General features: G+C 35.0%; 2 protein-coding genes across 4 annotated transcripts in view; one reads left to right on the top strand and one right to left on the bottom strand.

Moving 5' to 3' along the window:
* Positions 1-13,578, bottom strand: part of LOC142351790 (protein cornichon homolog 1-like) — a 460,935-nt gene that overhangs the window by 29,394 nt on the left and 417,963 nt on the right. The gene's annotated exons all lie outside the window — the stretch shown is intronic.
* Positions 1-13,578, top strand: part of LOC142351789 (putative ATP-dependent RNA helicase DDX46) — a 513,331-nt gene that overhangs the window by 356,590 nt on the left and 143,163 nt on the right. The window lies entirely within an intron of this gene.

Below are 13,578 nucleotides of genomic sequence, written 5' to 3'. Positions count from 1 at the left end.
AGAAACTTTGCGGCAGTTTGAAAACCTCTAGTTGTCAGCAGTAAACATCTATGACCTCAGGCAGTATCAGAACATAATTTTTTTCATTGTCCAGTTTAACAAACAAGAAAACTATCAAAGATCCAAAACAAAAAAAAACAGAAAATATTTTAAAACCAAAAAATACCAAAAAAAATTGAGAAATAAGAGCTGAACCATTTTTGAACTTGAAACAATAGATTAGGCGTTCAGAATACTGTAACAGTAATTGCACAGTTACACATTCATGCAGCTTGGATAAAAAAAAATAAACCTAACCAGACGCAACAAAAATGAAGCAAAAACGGCTAAATACTGTTATCATTATGCGCAACTCCTTGCACAAATTTTTGAAAATCAAAAAGGCATTCCCTCAAAGCAGAGTAAAAACAAAAACCCTTGCTTGCTCAGCAAAAATATCTCATCTGGCAATGTTGTTCACTTTCGCTTTAAGGTCAACGCAACCTGATAATATTGCAATTCCGTTTAAAAAATGTCAAAAAACAAATAATCCTGTGCGATCCGTAAAAATCAAGATAACCAAGAAACCTAGTATTGTCGATAGAAATCATCCATCAGCTCATGACATATCAGAATAGATTTTTCCTCATCGACCAGGTTCACAAAGAGCAAAGGACAGAATTTTTTTGGATGAAGGCAGCCATGGTTGCCCATTATAGATGGCCATTATTGGATCCGCTTTATTGGCAGCAACCTTGCAGACACTCGCCCGAAAGCAGAGGTACTATGATAACGATCGACATGATGGCTCATCTGAACCTCATCTGAACCTACAAGACGGGTCAGCCATAAAAAATCGGCTTTCTATATGATCTTCATCAGAAAAAAGAACAAAAAGTTGTCCATAGGAGTTGGGATTTTAGTCAAGTAGGCTAGATATTGGATTGCTCTAGTTTATCAGTCATGAATTGAAATCGAAAGTTAGTTGCCTTAATTAATTTTTCCAATAATCATTGAGAAGGGATACAAAATGAGATGATAATCTACAAAGTGGCTCAGTTGATTTTAAAGATTTTAATCTCTGGGCTTGAAAATTGATGTAGAAGCAAACTAAAAATGTAATCAACATAATGGAAATTAGTCTATCAACCACGCCATTGCAACGGTCAGCTCGATACAGAAAATTAAAAAAATAGAAATAGAAAATCTGTTCAGAAAATTTACTGTAAGTGACAGATCAAAAAACACACGCTCTCTTTGAAAATTGAATTCTCGGTGTGACAAAAGGCGCCGGCTCTGGGTTCGTGGTGTGCATAAATTAGATAAGATCTCTGAAAAAAAATAGTGCAGGACCAGGCAGATTCACACACGAAAAAAAGTTTAGGTAAATTTACCTTAACGCAGTTAAGGTAAACCTCTTTTAAGGTAAAACTTACCTTAACTTTATCTTAACTTGAGTTAAGGTAAAAAATTACCTGATCTGTGTTAAGGTAAAGTTACCTTAACTTACCTTAACTTTAAATAACTTTCTGCAGTGCATAATTGTTCATTTTTAGTAAAATTATCAAACGAAATGTTAAAACTTATAACAAGAGCTTTACAATGATCCTTATATGAAGCAATTTGAGCTAATATTTGTCGACCTACACTACATCAAACACCAAAAATACTTTCAGTGAGTGCTCAAAAAAATTAAAAAAAGCAGTAACGCACCAATTTTGCAAAAATTGGTGTTTTTTTTCACGCGCCTCTGTTTATGTTTTGGCTGCTCGCAAATTCCGATTTATATTCCGACATTTATTCAAACAGGGCCCTCTTTGGAGCATCAGCACTGCTTTTGCTACCACTACTTTCTTCCGACGCAGCCAATTGAGCGCGGAGTCGGGCAATTTGTTCAAACTCATCTTTGTCCCATTTACGTCTATGATCTTCTGGCCGCTAGTCATGAAAAGAAAAAAGTTAATATTGGTAATATGTTCAATTTGGAGCTTAATTCGAAACGCAGGTGATTTGCAGTAGCAACAGTTATTTTTCTTATACTTCTCTGTTCAAGAAAATAAAATCTTACCGAGAGCCCGGACATACTTCAATCTGAAAGAATATCTGTATGCTGAAACCATTAAATAGTTTATGCAGTCATTTTAGAGAAAAAGAAGTGATCCAGAGAATGTACGCCACAGCCAGCTACTCTCCTTTAATACAGCAGCCGATTAATAAACATTTTTTATTAAAAAGTAGAAGAAGTAATGGTTAAGTTACTCTGCCTCAAGTCACTGGGAACTTCTGTCGTTTATCGAGAACCGCAAAGCGGTTCAAGAAATTGTCAGAATTTCGAAGTGACTTCTGCAGAGTCACTTAACCATGCTTAAAACACGAAACGCGCACGTTTACGTTTTAAAATAACAAAAGTCAACTTCCGGCTAAGAAGCAACTTATATATCTAGCACTGCAGACTTTCGGCATTTCAAAATGTTCACGTGATTGTTTTAAGTTAAGTAGTTAAGGCTTTAGAATCATGGCACTAGGGTTAGCATCCCTTCTTTGGTTGGCTGCTTTGAGCTTTGGTACCGGATTGCAGTTGCACGAAAACGCCCAAGTACAAGAGTTGGCTTCTGAATAATAATAATAATAAAACAGAATTTAGGAATAAATCCAAGGATTATACATTTACCACAGTTTGTGTCGTTCAATTTATTAGATAACAAAATTCAGTTTTTTCACGTTCTTGCAGTTGTTAAACCCACACATAATTCGCCAAGAGCACGTGTTGTTTTCATCGTAACCCAGCCTGAAGTAGACAAAATATAGATCGAGAAGTTTGGCTTTGTGGTTTTCATGAAATAGGATATCGTATTTGAAGAACTCGCTGAAGATGTTCGCAAGGTGGCAGGCCCTATACCAACAGTCGCATTCACATTTCCTGAGTTTTCGTTGTGGACAGATGAAGTTACGAGTCGTTTGGTATCGAGTTGTACCTGGCTCTGTAATTGATACATGAAGTTTCCAGTTCAATTCAACGTTCCCCATTAACAATTTTTGCAAATAACAACACATGTAGCTCATGGTATAAGGATAAAGGAAGTAAATTGAGTTTCAAGAATTGTTCTTTGTAAGGAATTTTTGGTACCAGTGATCCAATTGGCTGCTTTCTTCTGTACACTTTCAATTGGACTGAGTTCAACTTTGCCTGGTTTCCACACACTTGAGCCGTAACTGATAATTGGAACAATATAACTGAAATACGAGTTCTTCCGGTTCGCGAAATTTGCCAAAGAAAGGTTTCTCTTGATAGATGAAAGAGCATTTAAAGCCTTTTGAGTACGAGATTGAGAATGAGTGGCCCATGTAAGAGTGTCGGCTTCAAATACCACAAGGTCTTACATTACTGAAGGGCTTCCAAAACTAAAATTAGGCAAGCGGACTGTACCGACGCCCTTCAACCACAAGCACTTAATTTTTGATAAATTTATTTCCATGAGATTACTTTGGCACCATTTCCAGATCCTCCAAATGTCAATATTTATTGCCACTGGGTTGGTTCCAACTATCTTGAAATCATCAAGGTAACCAAAAGAGTCTGGCATGGAGCAGTTGGGAAGGTCATTGTTAAAAACCAAGAAAAGCAAGGGACCAAGAACTGATGCCTGTGGCACTACGTTGATAACGCTCAGTACCTTTGGGCTAGTTCCGTTGATTCAACCCGTATAATTCCTGTTTTTGAGGTAGCTAACCAACAGTTTCAGACATGCTCATCCGATTCCCAACGCACAGGGAACTCAATCCAGTATAATTCAGTTATGCTCTTTTTCTTTTAACTATTTATAGCCATAGACCCAATTTTTAATAGACCAGTTTCACAAAAAACAAAACGCTCAAAGATCCAAAACAAAAAGAACAGGCAATGTAGTAAAACAAATGCAGCAGAAAATATTTAAATAATTGACAAATAAGAGCCGAGCCGATTATAGACTTGAAACACTCTTTTAGACTGTAATCAATGTCCTAGGTTTTGGGTAGGGAAAATTGTCAAAGATACAATTAACCAGCTGCAAAAGAGAGAACAAAGAAAAGGATATAACGCGGGTGTAGCCGTAAAGCAGCAGAAAAACACTGAGAAACAACAATTTGCATTACAGTACAGAAGCAACATATCTAAAGAATTTGTTAAGAAGCTAAACAAAGTTCATCCTGTACAGACAATTTTCAACCCTCGGAAACGTAACAGCTGTTTACCCAGCCTTAAGTCCGGCTTTTGATAAAGACCTCAAATCCCACGTGGTTTATTAATTCAATTGTAATGAGTGCAAATTCATTTAGGCAGGGCAGCCATGCCGACATTTTACAACAAGGGTTGTAGAACATGCCGAGGCGGACTCACCGATGGGAATACATGCAATTGAGTGCAACGGTGACAAAACAGCATTCCAGTGGAGGATATTAGACCAGTGCGGCAACCAATCTACATTAATGACACTTCAGGCGCTCTATATAAGAACACTGAAGCCAGCCATCAACATTCGCCGCGATTATCAAACACGAAATTGACACTGAAAGCTTAGCTGTGAGATAAAATTCTAACTTAAAAGAAAAACACGATATAAAACGAGAAGTTCAACTTAACATTTGAACGAAACCAAAGTAAGTTTACAATATTCTATAAAGATTTTTTAATAAAAAACATGTCGACTTGCGTATGCTACATCAAATCCAAAATATATAGGTACTCAGACGTGGAAGTTTTGTAGATACGACAGTAGATAAGAAAAAATTCGGTTTAAATTTCGTTGAATGAGTGATTTTAGTGATTTGCACTTTTTTGGTATTTCATTTGAGCATTTTGTATTGTTTATAACCTGACGATGAATTCAAATCCGAAAACGTTCGTAAGAAAAAATTAAATTGACAATTTTTTTTAAATCTTAACCTATTAAGCGGTTAAAGCACTGTAAAATCAATGCCACATTTACAGATCCGTGCAGCTTGCATAAAAAGCACCAAAACCTCGGAAAACTAAGAACGGTTTTAAATATGCACAAGTCCTTCATAAAAAACTTTTGAACGTCAAAATATTAACTCAAAGCAGAGTAAGAAAAAACTTTGCTTGCTCAGCAAAAAAAAATCATTTGGCGGTTTTATTCACTTTTACTTTAACGCTTTAGATAAAAATGGTGATTTTATTTAAACTCTTTTTCGTTACACCATGAAATTTTTTGTAAAACTGAAGTTTTAGTAGAAGTATTAGTACAAATGCAAAGAAGAACCTGTTCGAATGAAAAACAATTGACTTTTGAAATTCAAAAATTATTTTGGTACATGCTAAATCAAAATATGCTCAACCCTTACAAGCACAGGATAACAACAGACAGGAGGGAAGTAATAACTTTTTTTCAACCAAAGAAAACATAATCGGGAGTTCCTAAAAATCCGCACTCAAGATTGGATTAAATTTTATGTGATAAATGTAACTGAAATGTTGTAAATGTGAATTTAACTGTGATATTGTTTTAAAATAATCGTTGTTATTTTAGCTCATTTCTTAGAATTCAATAGATATAGTCGAAGATAAGTTTGTATACTTTGTAAGTAATTTTTTTCAATTTTTAAACCTGATGATGGAACCTGCATTGTTCGAAAACATTCGTTTTTTCAATGAATTTAATATTTAATTGAAAATTGATTTATTGCAGCTTTAAGCATTGGGAATACATTCAATTGACTGCAACGGTGACAAAACAGCATCCCAGTGGAGGATATTAGACCAGTGCAGCAACCAATCTACATTAATGACACTTAAGGCGCTCTATATAAGAACACTGAAGCCAGCCATCAACATTCGCCGCGAATATCGAACACGAGATTGACACTGAAAGCTTAGCTGTCAGATAAAATTCTAACTTAAAGGAAATACGCGATATGAAACGAGAAGTTCAACTTAACATTTGAACGAAACCAAAGTAAGTTTACAATATTCTATATAGATTTTTTAATAAAAAACATGTCGACTTGCGTATGCTACATCAAATCCAAAATATATAGGTACTCAGATGTAGAAGTTTTGTAGATACGACAGTAGATAAGAAAAAATTCGGTTTAAATTTCGTTGAATGAGTGATTTTAGTGATTTGCACTTTTTTTGGTATTTCATTTGAGCATTTTGTATTGTTTATAACCTGACGATGAATTCAAATCCGAAAACGTTCGTAAGAAAAATTTAAATTGACAATTTTTTTTAAATCTTGATCTATTAAGCGGTTAAAGTACTGTAAAATCAATGCCACATTTACACATCCGTGCAGCTTGCATAAAAAGCACCAAAACCTCGGAAAAACTAAGAGCGGTTTTCTATATGCACAATTCCTTCATAAAAAACTTTTGAACGTCAAAATATTAAATCAAAGCAGAGTAAGAAAAATCTTTGCTTGCTCAGCAAAAAAATCATTTGGCAATTTTATTCACTTTTACTTTAAGGCTTTAGATAAAAATGGTGATTTTATATAAACTCTTTTTCGTTACACCATACAATTTTTTGTAAAAGTGAAGTATTAGTTGAAGTATTAGTGCAAACGCAAAGAAGAACCAGTTCAAACGCAAAACAATTGACTTTTGAAATTCAAAAATTAATTAGGTACATGCTAAATCAAAATATGCTCAACCCCTACAAGCACAGGATAACAACAGATAGGAGGGAAGTAAAAACACTCCTTTTCAACCAAAGACAACATAATCGGGAGTTCCAAAAACTCCGCATTAAAGATTGGATTAAATTCTATGTGATAAATGTATCTGAAATGCTGTAAATGTGAATTTAATTGTGATATTGTTTTAAAAAAATCGTTGTTATTTTAGCTCATTTCTTAGAATTCAATAGATTTAGTCGAAGATAAGTTTGTATACTTTGTATGTAATTTTTATCAATTGTTAAACCTGATGATGGAACCTGCATTGTTCGAAAACAATCGTTTTTTCAATGAGTTTAATTTTTAATTGAAAATTGATTTATTGCAGCTTTAAGCATTGTCCATTTGATCTTTAAAGAGCCAAAAAAGGCCAGAGAAGGCAAAAATTCAAAAGGGTTCTGAAATTTTACCGATATGATGGTTCATATTTAGCAGCCAGCTCCTCCATTACGCTGTAAATTGTTCAATATAGTAAAAAACAGGACTTTCTGACAAAGATAACAACAGTCCTTGTACTTTTTTTAAATCGTAATAGGAAGAATCGACTGAAAAATGCACAGCATTTTCTAGTCAAGATTGAGAACAAGAAATGACATATTTGAGTAGAAAGATCTAATCAACAACTGCATCGGATAACTACAGACCCAGTAGAGGGCAGGAGCTGACAAACTACTTGACCACGAATAATCACAAGTTTAAAGCGCTTGTGTTTTGCCAGCATACTGGAAAACTTGCTTATTTCAAAGAGTATTTTAACACAAAGAGTATTTGCGGACAAACATTGAGACTAACTGAAAGATGCCAGTGCCGCTTCAGAGGCTACCAAATTGGAGGAAGATGAGCTAGTAGTATCTCTCGATGATAAATGCTGTACACCAATAAACCAGTTGAGCAAGCAATTGAATTTTTGCTTAAAAAACTGTACTCTAGTGACGAGGTTCCTAAGATTCCCAGGTCAGCTCTGAAGAGTCTTTTGAGAGAAGCCGTAACGGAAGTTCACTTCAAGTTTTTGGAAACATGTGCTTCACTCAATCGGACATTTGAGCCATCGGTACTTCGCTGACACTAACTTTGGCAAATTTGTGGATAAAATATTTTGGACAAACTTGCAGAAACCAATTGAGGGTTAGCAAAACAAAACACCTGTCATGAAGGGAATTCAAATTGATTGAAACCAACGCGTTTTTTTCTTAGGGAAAGAAGTCGAGTGCGAATCATTCCAATCTGGTCTCATACAAAATGCCAACGTATCACTGAATCGGATTATTAGAACAATCAGCCAATTGCATGAATCTTTTTCTATTGTGCAGAAAAAAGTACAACAGAGGACACATAGAAACTCAAAATTCATCAAGAGGTATGTGGATAGATATAGTGTTCACTATATGGTGGAAAAGATAGTGGAAGAGATAGTGTTCACTGTAAAATTCTCTTCACAAAAAAATACAATTCACACTTGAAGCACACAACAGAAGTGGTAATCTTCCATTTCTAGATCTGAATTTAAAAGTAAACTATCATAAAAAAAATTAGATTTCAGTGTTATCAAAATTTGACTGACACCGGCATAATCTTAATTTTACGTAGCTGGATTCAACAGGATTACGTAGCTGGAAAATTGGATTCAACAGACTTTCTATAGGATTTTCAATACAACCAGGTACTGCAATCTTTTGATGTAGCTCTTAAGAAATATCAGGAGATTGCGACTAAAATCAGTATCCAACTTAGTCGTCATCTCGTATTGTTAATGAGATGTAGGATAAAATAGTCAGATGGGAAAATGTTTCAGCAAAGCCCCCCAGAAATCAACATTTTTTAAAAAAATGTAAAGTCTCAACAAAAAAGAGCTAAAACCGATGGCTTTTTTTCAAAACAGAGAAAACATCAATCAAGTAGAAAATGTGTGACATTCAAATAATTTTCAGAACGAAAAAAATTAAGAAATTGCTAGCCCACTCTGATATAAAACTTTTGAAAAAAAATTGAAATCGCGAGTAGTATATAAAATGACATTTAATGAATGGATTTCCAACTAAGTTGGCCTAACCAGCCAATATGTTACCACTCGAAATTCGGAGAAAATAAAGAAAAACTCCCCTGTGGTGTAACACTTCGATGAATGCTCTGGTACACCAAATAATTTTGAATGGCCCATTCTAGATGAATGTCGCGGCGATAAAAAAAACTAATAACAATACAAGCGATCTAAATCAAAATGCCGAAATCTCATCTAAATCAGTAATTATTCTAAATTCAATTAGTACCGAGTGCGAAATTGACATTGAGTTATTAGCTCAATCGCAAAAAAAAATTCATTTTGTAATTGAAAATTTATTTGGTACTTGATAATTCAAGAATTTGTCAACCCCAACAAGTAACGAATAACAACAGCTGGAAGTAAATTAAAAACTCTTTTTCAGGAATAGAAATCGACATAACCAGAATTTCAAAAACTGCGGGATAAAAATGAAATCCTTTTGGTGTAACAGATGTACCTTAAATGTTGAAATTGTGAGTTTAACTGTAATTGATTGTGAAACTTCGTTGTTTTTTTAATTCACTTTTTAGAAACTATTCGATGGAGTCAAAAACAAGTTTATAAAATTTGTAAATAATTTTATTCGTTTGTTAAAGCTGACGATGAAGGCAAGGTTGGAGAACGTTTGTCTTTTAAATCAATTTAATTTTTAATTAACGATTACTTTTTCTCTGCAAGTTCAGCATTGTCAGTTCGATCTTTATTTGGTCGATAAGAAATGAGAAAAAGTAAAAATTTAATAAGTAACTGGTATGCTATCGACAGGATGGTTTTTATTTAGCAGCCAGCTCCTTCCATCACGCGGTAAAGTGTTCAGTAAAGTGAAATTAATAATTTTCTGACAATGATATTAACAGTCCATGACCTTTTTTTAATCCAGATACAATTAATCGACTAAAATTTGAGTAAAATTTTCTGGTCAAGGCCCGACTGAGCACAGGGACTGACATAGTTGAGTGGAATGATCTAATAAACAACAGCATTTTAAACCGCAAATCAAAAAACTACAGACCAAGTAGTGCACAAGAGCTGACAAACTACTTGACTACGAATATCAACAGAATAAAAGCGCTTTTGTGAAGCCAGGCACTGGAAAACCTGATAGTATCAAAGAGTTGTTGGGATACTGATTTGTAGGATGACAAATCACCTGGTATCAAAGTGGAAGCAGAAAACACAGCTGGGACACTATAATGTGCTCCACCAGGAACCGGCACGTGAAATCAAGACACTGGAAATTGTTTTGCGCCATCAAGGAAACCTGAAAGCTCTGCTCAAGAATGGAAAAGGGAAGAACCTCGCGTTGACAAACATCAGTGTGCGGATTCAAGATTCTGTAAGTTCTAAGCACAGATTCTTTTTTTCACCTCGCAGAGAAACTTTGCGGCCACGGACGAAACGGTACATAAACGAGCGATGAAAAAATTATGGGAACTGGATAATTTTTGTAGGCTGGAGGTTGTGACAATTTTAACAACTTTTACCGCGTATTGAGTTTCACTCAATAAACGAATCTCGTTATTGGAGAAATTGATTTTTGACAACTTTGTCAAAATTTATGCTTTTGTCCAATTTTTCTCTATTTTTGGTCAATTTATTGCAATTTCTTGAATACGGAACGGTAATCCACTAAACTGGATAGTTTTATGTTCGAAAATACGGTTTATGATTTTTCGGCAAAAATTTTCTTCATATTTTGAATTGCCTCAAAATTGACCAAAAATTTTCAAAACTGGACAATTTAGCATAAAATTTTCTCAAATTTCTCTATATTAGAGGTTAGTTTTGATATACGAACCGACTATAGCATTTTTTTCGAATTTTTGGTAATTCGACCAAAAATTTTCAAAATCGATGTTTTTTTTTGCTTTTGAACATACAACTGCGTGGAGTTAATGGTGGCCAGTTATCCAATACTTTTAACTACCCCTTTTTATATCAAAGTTCTGGGGTTGGGTTTCTTGCCGTCTAACATACTTATCAAATTACTGCAATTAACATGGACTTTCGATAATTTTGTCTTACAGTTTTTTGGAGTCTGAGATCGACGTCACTTGCTTTTATTGTAGCCTTCGGAACCTGTTGTTGGCTCATTAAACTCAGAGTTGAAACGGTACTTTTATTTACTACGTAAAACTCCGAAGCGATCACAGAAAACTTCGAGATTTCCATGTTTTGAACGAACGGAATATCATCCATCTGTAAATCAATATAAGAGCAAGTATCAATTCTTGGTACTCCAATTTGATTTAATTTGGTTCCAGTGACAACCTGGGTCGAAACGATAATTCGCATGTCCTCATTGTAATAGTCAGAAGCAAGAGAGTAAAATCTATTTTGATAATTCGGCATCGTTGGCGAGAAACGTCTCAACATCGTGGCCACAAACGAATAATGCAGTAATTTAATTCGATTGTCAATTATCCATCGAATTTGACTGAGAATAAGAAGGACTAACTTCAATGCCAAACTTTCCAGCAAAAACTTTGTCCATTATGTGCTTACAGAGTTTCTCCTCTAACTCAAACTTTGCAGATGACCCCCCGACAAGTTGGTCGATTAAATTTAGGAAGTGGGAACATGTTAATTGTAAGCTGCAAACGTCTTTACAAGCATTTGACAGCGGAAATAAAATTGTGTAGCAGTGCTTTCCAACTCGTTCGAATAATTTCGCGGCACCATGTAAAGTCAGTATAATAACTGTAGTTCGGAAAGTTTCAAATCAACTCTTTTTTCATATATAACGACAAATCTATTCGGACGTACATAACAACGTATAAGCATTGGTAGATCAAGACAACGTATTAGCTAACCACGTATAAGCATTAGTACGATCAATGTAACAAGTGAGACTTAGACGGCAAGATTTTTTGTTGTTCATTTAACAGGTTTTTTCGTCTGATGTCATTGACGTCAAAATCAGTTCGTATTCAATCGACAATTGTCTAGAAAACCTAAAAATATTAAGCCGAAAACCAGCTTAATCGATACATATAGTGGTTATATTTACTTAAAATTAGGTTAAATCAACTTTTTCGGAACTTTCTACGTATATTAGATCGTTTTATTATTTTAGAACGATTTCTGTACGCATTTAAATTCGAATATAAATACTCAATTCTGATTGGTTAATATTCTTTCATTTACTACGTAACAAGTTTGAAAACCTCTAGTTGTCAGCAGTAAACATCTATGACCTCAGGCAGTATCAGAACATAATTTTTTTCATTGTCCAGTTTAAAAAACAACAAAACTATCAAAGATCCAAAACAAAAAAAAACAGAAAATATTTTAAAACCAAAAAATATCAAAACAATTGAGAAATAAGAGCTGAGCCATTTTTGAACATGAAACAATAGATTAGGCGTTCAGAATACTGTAAAAGTAATTGCACAGTTACACATTCATGCAGCTTGGATTAAAAAAACTAAAACCTAACTAGACGCAACAAAAATGAAGCAAATACGGCTAAATACTGTTATCATTATGCGCAATTTCTTGCACAAATTTTTGAAAATCAAAAAGGCATTCCCTCAAAGCAGAGTAAAAACAAAAACCCTTGCTTGCTCAGCAAAAATATTTCATCTGGCAATGTTGTTCACTTTCGCTTTAAGGTCAACGCAACCTGATAATATTGCAATTCCGTTTAAAAAACGTCAAAAAAACAATAATCCTGTGCGATCCGTAAAAATCGAGATAAACCAAGAAACCTAGCATTGTCGATAGAAATCATCTATCAGCTCATGACGTATCAGAACAGATTTTTCTTCATCGACCAGGCTCACAAAGAGCAAAAGACAGAACTTTCTTTGCATCAATGCAGCGATTGTTTCCCATTATAGATGGTCATTATTGGATCCACTTTATTGGCAGCAACCTTGCAGTCGCCCACCAGAAAGCAGAGGTACTATGATAAAGATTGATATGACAGCGATAGAGACTCATCTGAACCTACAAGACGGGTCAGCCATAAAAAAATCGGCTTTCTATATGATCTTCAACAGAAAAAGGACAAAAGTTGTCCATAGGAGTTGGATGAGATGATGATATGTACAAAATGAGATGATAATCTACAAAGTGGCTTTGATTTTAAAGATTTTAATCTCTGGGCTTGAAAATTGATGTAGAAGCAAACTAAAAATGTTAATCAACATAACGGAAATTGGTCTATCAACCACGCCATTGCAACGGTCAGCTCGATACAGAAAATTAAAAACTAGAAATGGAAAATCTGTTCAGAAAATTTACTGTACTTGACAGATCAAAAAACACACGCTCTGTTTGAAAATTGAATTCTCGGTGTGACAAAAGGCGCCGGCTCTGGGTTCGTGGTGTGCATAAATTAGATTTAAAAAAATAGTGCAGGACCCGGCAGCTTCAAGCACCTCAAGATCTTTTGGCTGGAACAAATAGACTTTCTCGGAGAGTTCTCCATATTCCGGTACTTTTTACTGTTTTGGTGTTCGCAGCTGCTGTGCTGTGATGGCGATCAATTTAAAATCAATGCGAGCAGGGGCAAGAAGTACACTGCTGGAAAATCCCACAAAGCTGCTTATCACTCTTCCATGGTACAAATGTAAGCCCATCGGCCTCTTGCTGCCTCTTTTGTAGCGATGACGGGTTCAAGCAATGGTGCTATACAGACTGAAGACAACGTACGGTTATTCAAAAGGTTGATGTCAGCATGGTGGATAGTCCAATCTGTGCTACTGGGACACGAAGGACCCCGCCAGCCGTCTGACTCTGTCAGTTTAATTTATACGCATATGTGAGGTTCACAGACCCTGGATACATTGCGCAAAAATACTCAAACTGTTAGTGGTTCATTCGACTGTTTGAAACATTTTGCAGGAAAATACTTTTAACCACTCAAATGCAAAA

Source organism: Convolutriloba macropyga, chromosome 13 (assembly GCF_964194025.1).
Source record: "Convolutriloba macropyga chromosome 13, txConMacr16.3, whole genome shotgun sequence".
NCBI classification, from domain to species: domain Eukaryota; kingdom Metazoa; phylum Xenacoelomorpha; order Acoela; family Convolutidae; genus Convolutriloba; species Convolutriloba macropyga.
This window is presented reverse-complemented; position numbering and strand designations above follow the sequence as displayed.